Raw genomic sequence first — 20,901 nt, 5'->3', positions numbered from 1 at the left:
GCTGCACTTGGCTCATGCTACCAGCCTGGATCCTACTCCTGCCAAGGGCGACCCAGACGTGGAGCGGTAGGGTGTGTGTGAGTGGGCACGTGTGGGATCTGGCACTGCACACAGCCAGGCATGCCAGCTGCTGTGGTGGGGTGAGCAGCTCCAGGCACTGGCACAGGTGAAGCTGCAACTGGACCAGACATATCACAAGTGGCTTCTGCTGCGGACACCAGCATCTGGACAAGGGGAACATGGTGGCATCCAAAATCTCAGAGACGCCAGGAAGTGGAGAATCCTAAAGGTGTTACAGCATGTCACAGCCCTAGTTCGGGGAGCCCCAAGTTCTGGCTTCCTAGAATGACTGCAGCTCTTTTCTCCTTCTCCTCACCCACAGTGCGGCAAGCGAGTGGGGCATGTTTTGGTTGGTTTGTGTTATAGCCCTTTCAGTTCCACCACCCCACTCAGGCCCCCAGCTCCTGGGCTGGCCCAGGCCTGCTGCTGTGTCCTGTTGCATGGGGTGGCCACCCAGCACCAGCAGAGGGCAGGAGAACTATAGTGTTACAGCAGCTCTGGCTCAGAGAATCTCAAGGTCTAAGTCCCCAGAAGGGTCGCTACTCTTCACTCCCACAGTCCAGGAGTATGTCACCACCTGCAGCTTGGCGAGCTGGCCGGGAACATGTTACAGCTTCTTTCCCTCCTGCCATTCAGCAGGTCTTGAGTTCTTGTCCCGCATCCAGGAAGAATGAGGTTATGTGAATAACTGGAGGGTGAGCAAGGCAGAAAGGAGCTTTACTGAGTGACAGAACAGCTCTCAGCGGAGTGCATACCCGAAGTGGGTAGATCCTATTTGCAGGCGTGTCATCCTGATGAGTGTCAGAGTCTGACTGAGTCTGGGGTTTTCATGGGCTCAGAATGGAGGAAGTACATACTGCTTGGTCCATGGGCAGTCATTTGTGGGTCTGGAAAAAGCACCATCCAATTGGCTGAAAGGCATCAATGAAGTTTTCACTCCAGGTCACAGACTGCAACTGGAACTGGCAGCCAGGCCCCCATGCTTCAAGCTGTCCCTGGCTTGAAGGTGAGGTTTCACCAGGGACCCACCCGTTCCCACCTAGGAACATGTCTGCCTCTCACTGCCATCAACATGCCATCCACAGCACCTAGGCTGTCCGCACTAACAGGTGTCCACAGGCCCACACCTAGTTGCCCTCGGCCCTCCTGGCCTCCTGCACCATCCTTGTTCATTAGCATCCAAAGTTTCAGCCTCAGAAGCAGTTTCCAGAGGGGGCCAAGGCAGTGGGGAGTCTGGTGTATCAGCACTGCCCTGAAAACACACACATGACCAGGTCACAATAGCTCCCAGGCTCAGCTATCACAACACATCCACAACTTTGCTCTGCCGCGGAGCAGGTGCCAGCAATGGAAAGAGGCTAGGGAACGGGAGCAGGCACTTCCAAGCCTGTATGGCAGGGGACTTCCAGAGCCCCTGAGAGCACAGGGATGCCTAGGGCTGGAGCCATGACTGGGCAGCTGCAGCTATGCCTGGGAGCACAGGTTCCCGCCCCACTAACTCAGTAGCACATAGGGCTCCCACTAGGATCACCTGTTCCTGGCCCCCACCAGCTCTGCGGAGCACACAGCCCCAGCTACACCTCCCCTGCTGCAGCTGGCATCCTGGCAGTGGCCACTCCAGACAGGCCACCACCACTATTGCTATGATAAAGTTTAATTTATAAATTAGGCACAGTAAGAGACTAACAATAACTAATAATAAAATAGAAAAATTATGACAATATACTGTAACAAAAATTATGTCAATATTTGCATGTTCTCTTTCACTGTCTGTCTCTTAAAACATATCATTGTACTGTACCTGAAACCAAGGAAAGCAAAACTACAGATAAGGGAAGACTGATCTAGTTCTTTACGTTAGTTTTCTTCCCCTTTATCTCTTCCTTTTTCTGAGACTCCCATAGTGCATATATGACTACTCTTCATGGTGTTGTATCAATCTCATAAGCATTTTTCATTCCTTTTTATTTTTTCTTTTACTGAATAATTCCAAATGACTAGTCTTTGAGTTGACAGACCCTTTCTTCTGCTTGATCAAGTCTGCTATTGAAACTGTATTGTGGTTTCCATTTCATTCATTGTATTCTCAGCTCGAAAATCATGGTTTTTTTTTAATAATTTCTTTTTGTCGAACTTCTTATTTTGTTCATGTGTTGCTTTCTTAATATCATTAAGTTCTCCATCCGTGTTCTCTTGTAGCTTACTGACTTCCTTAAAACAGTTGTTTTGAATTCTTTGTCAGACAATTTGTGTATCTCCATTTCTTTGCAGTTGGGTACCAGAAAATTATGTTCCTTTGGTGGTACCAGGTGTCCTTGATTTTTCATGTTCCTCAAAGTCTTGCACTGCTGTCTTCACATTTGAAGAAAGAGTCACTTTCTCTGGTCTTTACTGACTGGATTTGAGAGAAATATCTTCAACAGTGGGCATGGCTAGGGAATCTGAGGCTCTCTCAGATCTCTTCTATGGATTCACCCAATCCACACTTCTTGGATGAGTGGAGAAGAAATTCTGATGATTGCGTGTCTTCTCTTAAATCCACAAAACCAAACTGGGTCCTGAAAGCTTTCTGTTTGTTTCCTCTGCGATGGTGCCCTGAAATTCTCAATTTTGTATGCCTCCCAATCCTTCAAAGTTGAGCCTGCTGACTGCATGTACTCAAAAGCTATATGTAAAGGCTCACACTCACCATCTGGAGTGCACATGCAGGCAACTGACTATAGGGGAAAGGGAAGGGGAATATGCACAAAACATCAGGGGTGCCTATGGGCCAGTTGCAGGGAGATGCTACAGATATGGTGTCCCAAGTGGTTCATGGGTGGGCCTCCTGATGGGCTCTGTGAAATGCTTCAAAGGATACGTACCCTGTACTGTGTTTCAAGTCCTGGTTGCTGTGAGTCCTCTCCTTTCTTTCCTGCTAATGCCCTGTCCCAGCCATTTAGCCATGCTAATACCCTCAATATTCTGAGTTGAGTGAAAGAAAGATGGGCTTCTTGGGATGTGCCTCACACAGCTGGAAAAGCTGGGTACTAACTCATTATACTCTCCTTTTCCCCATGGGAGGAATTGCCTGCTGAAGGGAGTCTATCTCGGCACTAAGAAGTGGACCCTGAGGGTGATGCAGGTAATTGTTCTTCTTACTCACTTGAATGCATCTACTCCCAGATATTTTTCTCCAATGGTGTGCTGTTAACTTTTCCATTTAACTCCTAGACTCTGGCAAATGTATTGTCATCCACAGGTAATTGTCAAAATCAGTACACTATGCAGAGATTATGGTAAAACACTCCAATTTCACCATTGTACTGATGTCATTTTTGTCCACGGATTTATATAATCCATATCAAGTGCATCAAGAAGTCTGAATAAATGAAAACAATAGTTTGATATTTAGCTAGTATAATTTTTGTATAAATAAGCATACTTAGAGAACTTGTTTTTATTTTTATGCTGTTATTTTCAAATGTACATCCTTTGGATCATCAGTTCTGTAGAATATCCCACAAATGAGGACAAATTTGATCTTATAATCAAATATTTTGGAGGAGTTGATTAAACATAATTAAATTGGTTTCTTTATTTTAAGACTATAATATGCTAATGAACAATGTGAATTTACAAGAAAGAATATAGTATGCAATTTTTCTCAATTTATTGAACTTATTTGACTATGGTACTCTGTTTTTATTTTCATTGAGCATCCTAAGAAACTAAAGTTTAACAGACACACATTTGGGGGCAAATGCTTCATCCAAGTCTGCAATTTAGTAACCATCGTAGGAAAGCTGAGGAATACAATCAAGTGGTTGAAAGTTTTCAAATATGTTTTGTTTGTAATGTTAGAGTTAGAGATGTCTAGATTTGGTTTATTCTCTTTTCATGTACTCTAATTACGTAGAAAATCATGGCACATATTTGAAATTAAAGACAAGCCCAATCCCTGAGCTCACTAATTTGTGATTATTTCCTATTGTTTTGATTTCTGCCATTTAATATAATGTATTATGTATGAAGTATAAGAAAACATTTTTATTTGGCTCTGGACATATCAGAAGTCATGTTTCTAAATATAATAGGCCCTGTGGACAAAAAAATGAGACAGTATTGTATCTTGTCACAGTAAGTGGTAACAGTTTACTGAGCACTTACATGAAATAGGGTCTCTTTTAAGACCCTTATGATGAGGCATGGTGGCTCACACTTTTAATCCCAGCACACAGGGAGGCTGAGGTGGGAGGATCGCTTGAGCCCAGAAGTTCATGGCAGCAGTGAGCTATGATTACACTGCTGCACACCAACCAGGGCGATAGACCCTGTCTCCAAATAAAATACAAAAAAAGACCCTTGTTAAATGTATTAATTCATCTAAGGCTTATGCTTATGAAAACCTTGAAAAGCAAATATTATCATTGTCTCCTTTTACAGATAGAGAAATACAGAATTTGAATTCATGAAGTCATCTCTGGAGTTTGTGCATCCAACCACCACATTAAACTAAATTCTATAGCATTAGCTATAGAAATGTAATTATTTTGAAGTTTCTATTCTTGGTACTTAAAATAGATATAATAGCTCATGTATGTAAGTGTCTTCTATAGCTGCATATTGAAATACATTTGTCAAATCCTAAAGCTTAAATTTTTTATATTAAAATGAACTCTGACATCTAACTCCACTTAAACAAATGAAAAGTCATACAAAAGATGCTTGCAAGAGGCATCAGTTTGATTCTATATATAAGAATTAATAGAAATGAAAATTTTATTCTAAGGCAAAGATATGTAACTAATTCTTCTTTGTTCAGCATAACTGACATATCCTAAAGAAGTGTTTTCACTGAATACATTGATGTGTGGCTTAAGTATCATAAATTTAAACAAAAAAAAAGAAGAAAAAACTTAGATTAAAAAGTGGCAGTTAGCCTGAAAATTACTGGTCTCTGAGATGTACCCTTTAATTATTTCTGAGAAGGGAACTTAAAATGAGGAACATTTATTAGTGAATTATTTTTAGCATCAAACTGATCCCTAATGGCTTTCAGAGAAGTCCTGGTTTAACCTTGGAATATGTTTCATTATCACGTCTATGGACAGAGCTCTTTCACAGTGCAGATTGAAACTATAATTTTGAGAAAGAAAATGAGGTAGATGTGTTCTATTTGATTAGATCAATCTCCTATATATGGTTAATTTCAATTTTTTGTGACACTTTATGAAGTATTAACAATAATACTAAAATTACACAATCCAAGTTTAATAATATCCAAAACTTACAAGTTCTTTCTCAAGTATATGCAAGGGCATTATGTAATATTTTTCTTGACAATATCTTTGAAATCCAGGCAATTGATAGTTCTTATTTTCCATATTTTATAGAAAAAGGATCTGAGTCACAGCAAAATGAAATGACTTATTTAAGGTCAGACAAATGGTTCATGTTGATATCCCGTATAGTGTTTTGTTTTGCTTTTTTTTCAAACTCCAGTTCTCCAAGTGACAAATGGAGAGATAAATGTGAAAATATTTTGTGAATTCTTTTTTCATAAATTAACAATGATTTATTTATGTGTCCATCTATTTGTTTGCTTATCCTTCTCAGCCTTAAAGAACTTAAAGATGTTATTAAAACAATAATGTTTATTTTTATAGTCATATGATGAGGCTATAGAAATTCTAAGTGCTGTTGTTTTTCTGAAGGAAATGTTTGCATTGCATTTACTTTAATCATGATGACAAACCTTGATGCTTGTATATCACACTGTGGGAGGCCGAGGCAGGTGGATCATGAGGTCAAGAGATTGAGACCATCCTGGCCAACAAGGTGAAACCCTGTCTCTACTAAAAATACAAAAATATTAGCTGGGCATGGTGGCGCATGCCTGTAGTTCCAGCTACTTGGGAGGCTGAGGCAGGAGAATTGCTTGAACCTGGGAGGCGGAGATTGCAGTGAGGCGAGATCGCACCACTGTACACCAGCCTGGCGAGACAGCAAGACTCTGTCTCAAAAAAAGAAAATAAATAACTACAGTTGATTTAAAGAAAACAGGTAAACGGCCTCTTATTTCTCTAATAGATTTATTTGTGTTAGGGTACATATAATAATCTGATGTAATTGTCAAATACACCAGTAAAGAAAACCAAACTACTCTAGGTATTCTAAGCAACAAGGGATTCAATAAAGGGAATTCAGTGTTTATGAAATTGTTGGAAAGGCTAGAAGAATTGTTTATGGGCTGGGCCTCTAGGAATTTTTTCTAAAGCAACACAAAGTCACTACTTTGATGCCACCACTGGAACTATTGAGTAGGAAAGCACACCCCAGAACAGTGCCCCAGAGATCAGGAAGCTGAAATTCCACCTACTGCTGCCATTTCCATAGCTGCCTCTAGGACACAGGAAGCTGGAAAAAGGCTACTGGAATACTCTGTCTTCAGAATCCCAATTGCCAGTAGCACACACCCAAAAGTGACAGGAAGACACTCTTTGTCTAATTTCCACATTCCAAGTTTTGTGTGCTCATCTATTTGGCAAAACCCAATTCTTAGTGAGAACTCTAGCTATACTGAAGTCTAAAAAAGTTTTAAGCATTGGAATTTCCATAATACAGAGAAGCACAGCAAAAGGAGAATGGAGGGAGACTGAATGAGACACCATACAATATCTGCCAAACATGAATTAAAACTTTTAGCTATGATTAGCTTTAGACTAGTTTTCATCAATTCTAAGGCACCTTTGGTTGCATAATATGCCACTATTTTATATAGTCCTAAGAGATAAAACTTACGGTCCATTCAATCCTGAAATAGTACTAAGATGCCTTCAGTTGTAAAATGCAGCCAATTTTAGAGATATTAACATGTTAAAAGATGTGCATGTTAGAATCAATGGAATACAGTACACATTTCATGACAGATTGCGATGGTATGGCCTTTTTATGCTGGTGTGCACGGACATACAGAGCAGTTTGCTGTTTTAAAGAAACATTGATAAGTTGAAATAAATTGATATTTCCATTGTAATGGGCATGATGTGTAAAGAAAAATGAGCAAAGGGATAGTAGAATGGTAAGAGACTGAAAGAGATATTTTATAATCTACCAATATACAGATAATTTACTAAGTTAAATAACTGAAAACTACTTATATCTCTTTAGGTCATGAGCAGATTACATTGCAAATTTCCCTAAAAAGTGTAACCCCGTTGAAAAATGGAAAAACCTATTTTGTGGATGATGTTAAAATACATTAAATCAGGCCACCAGGAGTGACTGTATTCTGTCAAAATCACCCAACTACGATTGCTATGCAAAGGATCACCCTTTTCCCTGAGCAGGCCAATGCTTTCACAGGAGGGTAGAGAGCAGTAGAGCGCCAGGAACATGTGCAAAACTGTAACTGGTCAGTTGTGAGCTGACTGGAAGCCGATAAGACAACCAATGCCTTAGGCTAAGGCTCAACCCAGAAGAATACAGCAGGGTCTGCACACAGTATAAGACCCTAGAGATTAATCAAGTGACATTCAGGAGAAGAAACAATCAGTCAACAGTGCTGAGGAAATGGAAAGTAAATAGTCTAAGACTGGAGTTTGAGGTAGACATTTGTTGAGTATCAACTACGTGCCAGGCACTATTCCAGGTGTGTTAGCAAAGGCAGGAATTAGGGTCACGTAAGATCAGAAAAGTAGTATTCAGAGACCAGAGCTCTCAGAACAAAGTATGTTAGCAGGCCTGACAAATTATTTTGATGATGTCTATATTATCCCACTTTGGTCTTGTCAAATGAGCCTGCTGACCTGAGATCACAACTTAAAGAGCTACCCCCTCAGTTGCTGAGAGGGCTGAACATGTTCTGCTATCACCAGCAAGCACAAGTGTTTTTTCACAGTAATAATCTCTTCCTGGGTAGCAGCACCAAAATGTCTAGAAAAGAAAAGTTGGCCTGAGATATTTACGGTTCATAATATATTTTGCTGTCAGCTCAAAGATTGCAGATGTCATTTGCCAACAACTCGCTTATTTGATTTATGGAATAATTAATTGTGTGTAAGATAAGCAGTGCACTGAAGACTGGCAGTTATAATTAATAGACCCTTGCAGCAAAAAAAAGTCTTTATGAAATAGCAAATGCAAGTTCATAGTCCACACTACCAGTGTCTCTCAAATTGCTTTGCTCTTTCTTCAGGTGTAGCCTGAGGGCCATAAGTATAAAAATAACCCATTATATTCATTTCATGTTTTGTAATTTACAAATACAAAGTGATTTCTGACTTGTGCTATTTTGTTAGGCCACTGCAACACTGCTGTGACGAACACAGGGAAAGCATTGTTGTGCTGGGTGCTGAGGAAACAAATCCTGAGACATTAAGTGATTTGCCCAATGCCACACGGTGTCAAAGCTGAAGCAAATTCAAGCACAATGACTTCCAAGTCTGCTGTGGGTAAGGCCATGTATTGTAGCATGTAAAGAAGAGCACTGCTTCAAACTACCTGGGTTTAAACCCTGCCTCTTCCATGCATCGCCTATGCAAACAAATCTCTCAATCTCCAGGAGCCTCCATTTTTTCACTTATAAAAGGGAACAATAAAACTTCCATTGCAAGTTTCTTGTGAGGATTTGGTGAAATAAAGCATAAGAAAGCCCCTCTCTCCTCTGACTGCTTCCCATTCCCTGCCTCCTGGCCCAGCTCACATCCATCATTCTTTTCCACTGCCCACAGCTGCCTGACTTAGCTGGCTACTCAGTTCATCAAATGCTCCCCATAATTCTGCCTATGTCAAGGAAAGATCAGACAGCCTTCAAGTGCGTCCTTTATGACTCTTCAAAAAAACCCTTGGAAATAATCTAAACAGATCCACTCCAAAAGAGATTGTGCTTCAAGTAAAAATAAAACAATATTTGAGCCAGGCTCATACTTTTCTGATAAGAAATGCCCCAGTCTAGACATAGTCATGTACAAGAGGCATGGAATTTTGGTCACCATCAGTGCAGTAGCTGTACTTTCATATCTGCCTTCAAGGAATTTAGAGCCTAATGGGAAAGACATATATAGTAACATACATAAATCCTTAGTTATCTTTTCTTTAACTGAACATGGGAGCATAGCTTCTTCACCTGTTAACCTTAAATCACCGCTAAAAATTACAGTTTGAATTTCCTGACAAATGAGGCAACTGTCCTAATTGTAATAATAACTTCTGTTCAAAATACCAACAGTGCTTTTCTTACTAATTAATGGTAGACTCACCCAATCAAACAGCAATCGCCACTTTCCCTGACATCATTTCTGATTGCAAGTTGCAAGGCCTTTATAAAAATAGAATCTCTAGATCTCACTGTGTCTATCTCTCCTGGCTGGATTACTTCCTACCTAAATCTTGGTGGAGTGTGTGTGTTTGTGTGTCTGTTTTGTCTGTGTGAGTGCATATATCCTGGAGAGTGGGAAGAGATGGTGAATACAATGAGGAGTGTACACAACGGAAACCTAACGTGGAGTGCAGTTCATGCAATGGGTCAAACAGCTCCTGTTTCATTGCTCTCTTTCGGTGCACATTTTCATCGCCATCAGTTACACTTCTTTAGAGCACCACCTCCAAGTATGTGATTTCCTTTCTAGGCTGTGGACCCTGACTGCAGACTCAGCTGCAGAACAGTTTTCCAAAACATTCCTAAGGTAGCTTTAGGTGATATGCTAAATAGGCTCGTCCATTTTTCATCAGAGACCAACAAGCACCAATTTTTCTGATCACCCCTTCATGGAGTGTGGTTTCCTCTAATCAATTTGATCAAATATAACAACTAAAATGAGCCAATCAGAATAGCTCTGCAACTGAAATCAGAAATATCTGCTGTGTATTAGCAAATGAACAGTGTTTAGAGAACTAAACTGATTTGTTTATGGTCTTGTGCTCAAGCCTGTTGAATGGCTTTGGGTACTGTATTATTTGTTTTGAAGCAGGTATAGAAAAGGGATAATTAATGTAAAAGAGAAATGAGTGGGAGTGTAAAATATGTGAGCTACTTTTTTTTTTTTTTTTGAGACAGAGTCTCACTCTGTTGCCCAGGCTGGAGTGCAGTGGCACCATCTTGGCTCACTGCAAGCTCCACCTCCCAGGTTCATGCCATTCTCCTGCCTCAGCCTCCCCAGTAGCTGGGACTACAGGCACCTGCCAGCACAACTGGCTAATTTTTTTTGTATTTTTAGTAGAGACGGGGTTTCACTGTGTTAGCCAGATGGTCTCGATCTCCTGACCTTGTGATCCGCCCACTTTGGCCACCCAAAGTGCTGCGATTACAGGCGTGAGCCACCGCACCCGGCCTATGTGAGCTACTCTTAAGCAATATAGATTGGATGTTATTTTAACAAAGACATAATCAACACCTCCCCAGTCATGGTCCTGTTCTGGGAAATATTGAAAGACAGACCAAAAACGACACAGCAAGTGATCCTCATGGAGCTCACTGCCTAAATGGAGAGGCAGGAAGTCACTATCACAGTATAGTGGGGGCAAGATCTATGAAAGAAGAATCACAGGAGGCTGTGGCACGTGAGAAGGTGCCAAGAAAGCATCTCTACAGAGGTGAGGGCTGAACTGAGAATGAGAAGTTGAGTAGGAAACAGCCTGGGAGCAAAAAGTGAGAACATTCAGGAGAGGAAATGAAAGCCCAGCAGAGTATCATAGATTCAGGGGACAGGATGCAATCTGGCCTGACTGTATGTACTGGGGCCAGGGCTGCAAGAGGAAAAATAGTGAGAACTAAGGCAAGGCCAGGTCTTCACAAGCCTTAGATGCCCTGACAAAGAGAAACCTCAGAATTTCAACAGATGACATGATCTAATGTACTTTTTGAAACATCTCTGTGGCCGCAGAGTGAAGGGTGAATTTGAAGAGGGTGAGGGAGTAGGCAGGGATACATCCAGAAGAAAGTAATCCTCTCCATTCCAGGACTTGAATCGAAACAGAGTAGAGCTGGTGAAGAGGGAACACAGTTTAAAAGTACGTGTAGGCTAATGTGCCAGGCATTTAAAAAGTAAGATTAATTTTTAAATTCAATCTCCATATAGAGAGAACACTTCGTTTTCTTTTGGTAATGCAATAGCTGGACTGTACATAAGAAAGTTCAAGTTTTAACAGTAAATTCACCTTTTCATTTGATGGTGTTTTAATCGCAATAAAATCAACAGAAAGCTGGAAAGGAGAATATTTGAGTTACCTAGGCTGACTTAACAAAGAAAGCCCCTTTAACTCTTTCATTCTTTGCTACAGAAAATATTAGAATGGCATTTTCAGTTGTTACCATTACATATCAGGGACATCCAACTTTTACTAGGCCTATCATTGAAAGCAAAATCTAGAAGTGGCAATGTTAGTTGCCTAGGGAAAGCTCCCAGATGAGCCATGTCACTAAACCTACGGAGTATTTATGAGACATAAGTGCCAGCATTGTATGGGATGTGGTTACTGAGTTGCAGCCCTGAAAAAGGAAGAATAAAATATTCTCCCCAACATAAAACACTAATTTGCTTTTTTGTCCTTAAAAGTTGCTCTTTGAATTCATCTCAAAAATATGTCACAAAAGCAGATTGTTTTTCTGGCTGACTCTTCTTGCCCAGATGTCACTAAATGTTCAAATGTTCACAGTTTTGCTGTGTACTGAGCAGAAGCTGTTTGGGCTTTTTATTTTTATTTTTTGGTATGTCCAGATTACTTTTTATTCCACATTTTACCAGGGGGAGCTGAAATACATTATAGTTTTCTTCTTAAATGTATAATCATACTGTTTTATATTTCCTTTCCAAAGTAGCATAGTAAAGGGATTGTAACTGTTTTAAAGAACCGTTAATGAAGTTTTTCTTCTTCACCAAAGACTGTTTTCATGTCAAGGGTGTTACATATTTTTATCTAATTCAGAATAATTATAGTGAGTTAGTCTGCTTATCTTTTATGCAGACCAAAAGTCCCCTCTATACCCGTGTGTACATGTGTGAGTGTGTATATGGGGGTAGGGAGGCAAAGGCTGGTGCAAGGAAAAACATATAGTGATTTTAGAGTTCAAAATTATAGGAATACAAAGCCCTGTATTAGATAATTTCTTTGCCTTCCCATTAGGCTTCCTTTTTAATATTTCAAATGTAAAAGAATATAACGTATCCCCCTAGGCCCTAATCTTTCACTACACTTTAAGGAAACATGTCTCAAACACTTGAGGCATGCCTACTGTGTTGCTACCATTTCCTCCAGGTAGGTACCAAATGTACCTACCATTTCCTCAAGGCCTTTATCATCTCAGGAGACAGTGTAGGATATAGATATTTATAAAACAAGCCAAGCGGAAGACCCTGAGAGAAACAGAAAGACAGTTCTATTTCTCAGAACTGAGATTTCCTAATCTCAGGAGAGATTAGGAAGGGAGAGATCATGTTTATTTACAGGAATTGGGGAATTCCTCATGAAGGAACTGATTTTGAACTGACCTTGAGGATGAGTTAATGTTCTATTGATGGGAATCCAGACATTTCATAGGAAGGAAGTAGCTAAGACAAAGCCAAGGTGGCAGGAAAGAATGTGCTGCATTGAAAGTGCACCAAATAGGCACAATAAGCTGGCGCCTCATGTAAAGGTGAGCAGGACAGGCTTCGGGAAGGGAAAGCTGGGCCAGAGCGTGAAGTTCTTTACAAATATCCAGGTCAGAAGGACACAGTTGAGTTAGAAATAGAGATCCACTGAAAGATTTGAGTAAGAAAATGACTATCATACCTATCATACCTATAGTTAAGAAAAATGTGTCTGGCAGTTATGTATTTGAAAGAAATGGGGAGGGAAGACAGTGGATACATTAGGAGGTAGGGAAATTAGGAAGCTGTCTCTTTAGAAAGAAAGTACTGAGTAGGACCTAAAGAGAAGCAGTAAGATAAGAGCAGGTAGATGCACGCTCATTCTTTCTGTATTATGGTTATTGTATCATTTTATTGTGATTGGCAAAGGGACTTCTCTACGTATGGAAATATAATGGTTCCCTTGAGTGACAATCCGTCATCGAATGTTTCAGATGCAGATGAGTGAGTCGACACTGATAAACTTCCTGCAAGAGCCAGTTCACTAAAGATAACAATGAAGGGAAAAAAATTCAGATATTTACTACCACAAAAAAAAAAAAACTGTTATAAACTAATCTTCTTTTATGGTGAAAACCAGAATGAAGTGGGAGGACACTATGGAATATGGAAAGACAGAAAATTAATGAAAATTAAATGTTACAAGAGTTTGTTCTTTATTTAGGGATTACAAGCCCATGGAAACAAGGTCTTGTTTGGAACCTAGAAGTAAAAATATTACATTTATTGAATGTATGTGTGGCATTGTGCTAGGCAATGAAAACAAAACAACTGTGACCATTGAGCACACAGTGCAGTGTGAAGAATTGTAACTGCAGTGGGGAATCGGTGGGTATGTCATGACTGAAGCATGTCTGAGTGCTAGAATAATCCCAAAAGTTGAGAAACACTGGCTTGGAAGTATATATATTTTTTGAAGAAGAAGATTCAATTTTATTTATCCAAGTTGTTGTTGTTGTTTGTTTGTTTGTTTTTGAGATGGAGTCTTGCTGTGATGCCCAGACTGGAGTGCAATGAAGCAATCTTGGCTCACTGCAACCTCCGCTTCTGGGGTTCAAGCAATTCTCCTGTCTTAGCCTCCTGAGTAGCTGGGATTACAGGCATGTGCCACCACGTCCAGCTAATTTTTATATTTTTAGTAGAGATGAGGTTTCACCATATTGGCCAGGCTGGTCTCAAACTTCTGACCTCAAGTGATCTGCCCGCCTCGGCCTCCCAAAGTGATGGAATTACAGGCGTGAGCCACTGCACCCAGCATATTTATCCAAGTTTTGGATGAGGAGGTTTCATTTTCTTTCCTAAAGAAGGCTATCATCTGACAGAATGTAGGAGTCACTGCTGAATTAACAAGGCAGAATCAACAAGACTTGAATGGTGATAAGGTAGGAATTTTTCAAGAATCCAGGAAGCCTTGCATCTACAAGACCAATTCAAGGTGAGAAAGGATATCACAGTGGCCATGTACTTCTCCTTCATCTATTCTGAGTAAAGCTCACCCGCCCTACTTTATTCACTTCCCTTTGTGTGTGCCCTTTCTCATATACACGTTTGGTAGTTGATGAAAAGAAAAAAAAAAAAGAGTAGTTTTAGATGAAGTTTCCATACTTTCCAATTCAGGCCAAAGACAAACATGAAGAGCCAAACTGCTGACTCCTCTTTTCATTATAATTTTCTTACTTTTGTAATCAAAGTTCTCTCTCCTTAACCTCAAACCCTGTCCTTTCTCATGATCAGTTCTAGAGACTGGTCATGTTACCTTAGTTTCAAGCCTTCTTTGACTAGCTTATTTTTTCATTTGTAAATGTAAATGAGAATCCCTGACTCTTAACATTTTCCACATGAACTAATAGGAATATTCCTTTAAATTCTCTGCTCTTTTTCAGCACAGTAAAAGCATGTTCTGTTTTCCTTTTTTTTTTTTTTCTGCCTTACCTCCCATAGAACCAGGCTAAATTATTAGTCTACAGCAGAAGTTCTCAACCCTGGCTGCATATGAGAATAATTTGAGGAACTTTTAAAAATTCTGATGCATAAGCCATACCAAAAACCAATTAAATCAGTCCCTGAGGGTTAAACTCAGGCACCGGTATTTTTAAGACTCTCGTGATGATTCCAGTGTGCAGCCAGGGTTGAGAAGCACTGATCAATAGCAACGCCTAATTACTTCCCAATTCCCCAAACTGGCATTTACCTTCATAATTTTCTTGCCCATCCTATCTTCTTGGCATCAAATGCCTTGCAGTGTTTTACCACCTAAATGAAACAAAACCTGCACAGCCAACAAAGTTCGAGCCAAATGCTCCCTTCTCTACAAAGTCCTCTTTTCTTCCCCATTACTGGCCTGAGCTTTTTGTTTTTCCCACTCACTCCCATCCAAGTGATTTGTATCTTTACTCAACACATACGACATTGGGCCTTAAACTCTAGTTACAGACATGTCCTTTTCCTAAATGGATTTTAAGCTCCTTAAAAACAGGGACTTAAGCTTATTCATGTGCACATAGTGAACATTCAATGAAATATTTTGAAACCAAATAAAATTGTCAAAAATGAATGATAGAAGTAAATCTATACCCTTCCTATATATAGTGTGGTGATGACTTATGCCTTCTATTAAAAATCAGTTATTTAGAAAAGCCATGATACCATTTCTTATAAAAATGCAAGATGTGATTTACTATTCCTGGCAACAGCTGCTGCTCATCAATGATAAACTTTGAAGTCAGTGATAACATAATTCAGCAGACATGATGATTCTCAATCTATGCATGATGCCATATGGGCTTCAAGACCAAGACAGCATTATTCCCCTGCTCAAACAAATGCACTCCATGTTTTGTTTTGCAAAATTTGACCTAGATTAAATGTACATTGGCCAAAACATCTAAGTCCTCCCAAGGCAATGGTTATGGGTTAAATTCTAAAGAATGCATCTCTGTGTGTGTTTGTGTGGGGGTGTGTGTGGTGGCGTGTGGTGAGTGTAACACATGCACAAAATTCACTCCTAAAGAGACAACTTAGGCATGACCACATCTTTCCTGTGTTCCAGGTGTCCCCATCTTTCCTCTCTGGTCCCATTTAAACTCTGGGTTTAATTTGATCTTCATATGGACTGTGTCCCTCCACTAGCGAATGTGGAACAACTTGATGGTAAACATTAGGTTTTACTCATTTTTATTCATACATAGCATTTACCTGTCATGGTTCCTATCACACCACAGCAATCAAAGGGTATTTTTTGAATTAGTAATTGAACAAAAGGAAGAACTTTGAATGGATAAAGGAAAGTATTGGTATGAATAGCTCCCTGACTCCAAGTCCCCTGTTGTTGCCTACAAAAAGCAAGCATATTTCATACCACGCCCACAGGTACAGTGACTTGAATAGGTTCTTGATTAGATAGTAACATCTAGAGGAAAAATAATTAAATATACCAGTAAAAATTAAAGCAAATGTTATTTAATTAAGTGATATTACTTGATATTATCTGTATAAAATTTAAGTTATAACTTTCATCTTACTGCTCAAAAATCTTGAGTTACAGTTAACTTCTAGGACTAGAACTAGGGTAAAGCAAGTCAGGCAGTCATACTGGGTGCAAAATTTAAGGGGTCCAAGTAACGTTTAAGGAGATATTTTTTAAAGTCGAAATTAATACAAAAAATCATGATGAATAAAATACCACAATTATAAATAAAAACATGGTCCATGTGGGATGGATTTGCAAAATATTATATGAGAATTATTATATGATGAGCTATATTATATCAAAATATTACAAAAGCATTATGTAATGCCATTCATAAAACCTTAAGCATAATAATAACAGCCCACCGGTTTTGGTGCATGTAGTTTTAAAACTTTGGCCAGCTATGCACAGATTTGGGAGTTTTAGGAAATAGTTTAACACCAAAGGATATCGTAGGTTATTTTCCATAAGTAGCAGTAAGTAATTTTTCATGCTTAGGTTTTAATTAGCGGTCAAAGTGTCTAATGTGTTAGAAACTAAATTGATACTGCCCCCACTACAGTGCTCTAAAGAAGTATTTATCTTGTGAAAGACATATGTTTCCATTTAACTATTCATCCTTCTCTCATTTCTTTAGTGTCTAGTGCTGTGCTGAGCATTCAGGCTAATAGTCTGGCCAGCTTGGGGCAGACATCCTTGTGACCAAACATCGATGATAGAATACTAAAAAAGATACAAGAGAACTCAGTGGGGTTATTATGGAAATGGAAACAACAAACCAAAAGAAATTTCAGGTCCAGGTAATGTAACTAACTTGTTAACATGTACCTTTCAAAACTGCATTGTTTTCTTCCCTAAGAGCTAGTTGGCAGTATGTATTAAATGTCTTTCAAATTCTGAATAAATCTGATGAAGCATTTCCATTTCAAGAAAATTCCCTTAAGGAAATGTCAATGGACATGTGTAAAGATTTCTCACCCCAAAAATGTTTATCACAGTTTTTTTTATAGTATAATAAGAGCAAAGGAATAAACTTAACTAGCCAATTACATGACAGTGTTGAGATACATACATTGTATAATGGAAGATTTGCAGTGATTAAAAATAAGTTGGTAAGGCCAGGCACAGTGGCTCATGACTGTAATCCCAGCACTTTGGAAGGCCAAGGCAGGCAGATCACTAGAGGTTCAGGAGTTCAAGACCAGCCTGGTCAACATGGTGAAACCCCATCTCTACTAAAAATACAAAAATGAGCCGGGCGTCGTGGCCTGCTCCTGTAGTCCAGCTACTTGGGAGGCTGAGGCAGGAGAATTGCTTGAACTGGGGAGGCAGAAGTTGCAGTGAGCCAAAATTGTGCTACTGCACTCCAGCCTGCATGACAGAGCAAGACTCTGTCTCAAATAATAATAATAACTTGGTAAGGAATCAGTAATGACATGTAATGGGGTACACACCTGCTACTCCAAGTGTGTTCCTGTGACCAGCAGCATGTGCTTCCCAGGAACTTGTTAGACATGCAGAATTCCAGGTCCCACCCAGACCTACTGAATAGGAATCTGCATTTTAACAAAGTTCCCCAAATGATTTCTATATGCATTACCATTTGAGAAGCACTGGCATATGCTGTATTTTTTTAAGCAAAAGAAAAATATGTATATTATGATTCCATTTTTGACTCCCTCAAGTATGACTACATGGATAGAAAAAAAGAGTAGATGGATATACATGAAAATGTATGCAGTAATGATCTTGGGGTGCTATACTTTTTATGTTCTTCTTTTATTCTAAATTTTCTAAATATTTTCTATATATTCAACTAAAAATGTGTATTACCTTTGTTATAAGAAAGAAAAGTAAGTTTTATAAGTGTATTTTATCTTTGTTGTTTTTTCTTTTAAAATGATTGTTCATGGTAAGTAAATCACTTTTCTGTCAGGTAAAAATTCAGGTTAATTACGCATTGAAGTTTGCAAAATTAAAAGTATAATTTTACAGCAATAGGTTCACATCTGTTATCATATATATAGTCTAATTGTGATGTAGGCTATTTCCTCACATTGTTTACATAAGAATGTTCCTATCTTTCTATTCCTGTATCTTGTTCTTCTGTCTATTAAAGACACAAATATGTTTGTAAAGCAAGTCTCACCCATCTCGAGATTAGGCACTCCCTCAAAAGGTTATTATTATTATTATTATTTTTGGAACTTTACCCTCTTCCATGATGTTGTCCTAAAGCTGCTAAGATATACAAAATTTCAGTGGTTTTCTTTCATTTTGTTTTACTTTTTATAAAGCTTCTTTTCAAAAGGCAGGTAATTACCATACCAAGTTATGATTAGAATGAACACCCTTGTTGGGACTGTTTCCTGGTTTTTCTGTTTTGTTTTGTTTTGTTTTGTTTTGAGACAGGATCTTGCTCTGTTGGCCAGGCTGGAGTGCAGTTGTGCAATCATTGCTGACTGCAGCCTCAGCCTCCGAGGCTCAAGTGATTCTCCTACCTCTGCCTCCTGAGTAGCTATAGGACCACGGATGTATGTCACCAGGTTTGGCTAATTTTTTAATTTTTTTTGTAGAGATATGGTCTTACTATGTTGCCCAGGCTGGTCTCAAACTCCTGGACTTAAGCAATCTTCCTGCCTTGGGCTCCCAGTGTGCTGGGATTACAGGTATGAGCCACTGTGTTCCTTAGATGATGCTAAGGGGGGTGCACACAGGACCTGTCAGGTTTGAAGCCATAACAAGAGAAAGGAAAGATCCTAAATGCTGCTTAGGTGAGCCCTGGTAGCTGCTGAACACACTGAAGCCCACTGAACCCAGAGAGATGGAAGGTAACAGGAAAAGGAGAAGGGCTGCTTCCAAAGCTTGCCTACAGCAGTCCAGCACATCCCAAGACATTTAAGGAACACAAGTAAAATTTCATTTTAATGCAAACCATTTTAAGGCAACATTTTGTTAATGACTCAGAATTCATTAACAAATGTACATGTCCTCTGAGAAGGCACATGGTAAATGCGCTTTACTCATCTTCCTCCATGGATCTTACAGAACAAGTAGAGTAACAAGGCCTGTGCATGTACCAGTCCAGTTAAAGAAAACCTGACCCTGCTGGGCATCTGTCCTTTTTTTCTATAGCAGGGACCATAAGTAATAGCAATGAGATGATAAATAAAACCAAGAAACTGCTTTTCAGAGTGATCATGGGTGGAGAAGATGAGATAGATTATTGAAAAAATACTAGAAGAAAACAAAATGGAGAGGAAGTCACATTTACAGAGCCTGAGGGCAGGCTCTTACATACATCATCTCATTTAATCCTCAGTGCAGACTTGTGATGTACGTGAGCTGGCTGAGATTCAGTGAGACTCATAACTTCTCCAAGTTCACCCACCTAATAAATGGCAGAATGAGGAATCAATTTAAGTTTAGCTAATGCGAAAGCCCATGTTCGTTCCACAGTAACACACTGCCTCAAGACACAATTCTGATTATGACTCATTTACTATATACCAAAAAACAAAACTTTTAAAATTCCTCAAAGCAGGGTTCTTCCATCCCGATTCATAGACTAACTTCCATCAGAATATCCTAGGTATCTTGTTAAAATGCAGATTCCAGGTTTTCTTTCCGTATAATCTGTAGGTCTAAGTGAAGTCTAGGAATTTACATTTTAGACATTTCCCAGGAAGCTCTGACATGCAGACCACACACACAGATGCCTAAAAAGGACATAATCTAGATATCATTGAAAGGAGACTCCTTGTCACTCCTGGAGCAAACACCGCCCTTTCCCATCAACGTGCCACTGATAACACTAATCCCTTGGTCTGCATTCATATTTCACTGGCTAGTCCAAGGCTCTCTGAGATAGAGGAGAAGGGTCTGAAGTGAAAGGAGGTTGAGTCTTAGACCTGGCCATTAACTAGTGATGTTAAGTAAAGAAGTGACAACCTCTTTGAATCTCCATTTATTTTTCTAGAAAATGGAGACCATACTCCTGCTTCAGCTGCCTCACATGGGGATTATGAGGAAAACAATAAGATTTAATAAAAATGGACTCAGACTGTTACTGATTTAGTAAAAATGGACTCAGACTCTTACTGATTTTCCATACAGATGCTAGTAATTGGGTGAGTAGAGGATGTGAGAAATGAAGAGCCCTGGAATTGAAGTCAGATGTGAATCGGAATTCTGACTCTCCCTCTCATTAGCTGTGTAACCATGAACACTTAACTTCACAGAACCACAGTTTCTTTTTCTGTAAAAAAAGGAATGACAGGCTGGGTGCGGTGGCTCATGCCTGTAATCCCAGCACTTTGGGAGGCTGAGGTGGCCGGATCACGAGGTCAGGAGTTCGAGACCAGCCTGGCCAACATGGTGAAACCCCGTCTCTACTAAAAATACAAAAAAATAGCCAGGCATGGTGGCAGGTGCCTGTAATCCCAGCTACTTGGGAGGCTGAGGCAGGAGAAAGAGAATCATCTGAACCCGGGAGGTGGAGGTTGCAGCGAGCCAAAACTGCTCCGTTGCACTCCTGCCTGGGTGATAGGGTGAGGCTCAAAAAAAATAAAATAACAAAAATGCATGCTCAGTAGCAGGAATGGAAGTAACCTAAACTACCATCCACAGGGGACTAGCTAAATAAGGATGCTCTCCGCCTGTACAGTCAGAGGAGTACCTTCTACTCTCTTCAGGTTTCTGTGCAAAGGAGTTTTTAAAGCACCCTGATGATCTTGCTTTTGCCCTTGACTCACTCCACCT

General features: G+C 39.7%; 1 long non-coding RNA gene across 1 annotated transcript in view; it reads right to left on the bottom strand.

Annotated features, from left to right (window-relative positions):
• Positions 1 to 757: 757 nt before the first annotated feature.
• The window catches only part of LOC101177974, a 75,400-nt gene continuing 55,256 nt past the window's right edge, over positions 758 to 20,901 (bottom strand). The window contains exons 2-3 of the long non-coding RNA XR_179026.2: positions 4,210 to 4,373; positions 758 to 3,421 (exon numbers count right to left, since the gene is read on the bottom strand). This is a non-coding gene — a long non-coding RNA (uncharacterized LOC101177974). The remainder of the gene's footprint in view (positions 3,422 to 4,209; positions 4,374 to 20,901) is intronic.

Source organism: Nomascus leucogenys, chromosome 11, assembly GCF_006542625.1.
Source record: "Nomascus leucogenys isolate Asia chromosome 11, Asia_NLE_v1, whole genome shotgun sequence".
In the NCBI taxonomy this organism is placed as follows: domain Eukaryota; kingdom Metazoa; phylum Chordata; class Mammalia; order Primates; family Hylobatidae; genus Nomascus; species Nomascus leucogenys.
This window is presented reverse-complemented; position numbering and strand designations above follow the sequence as displayed.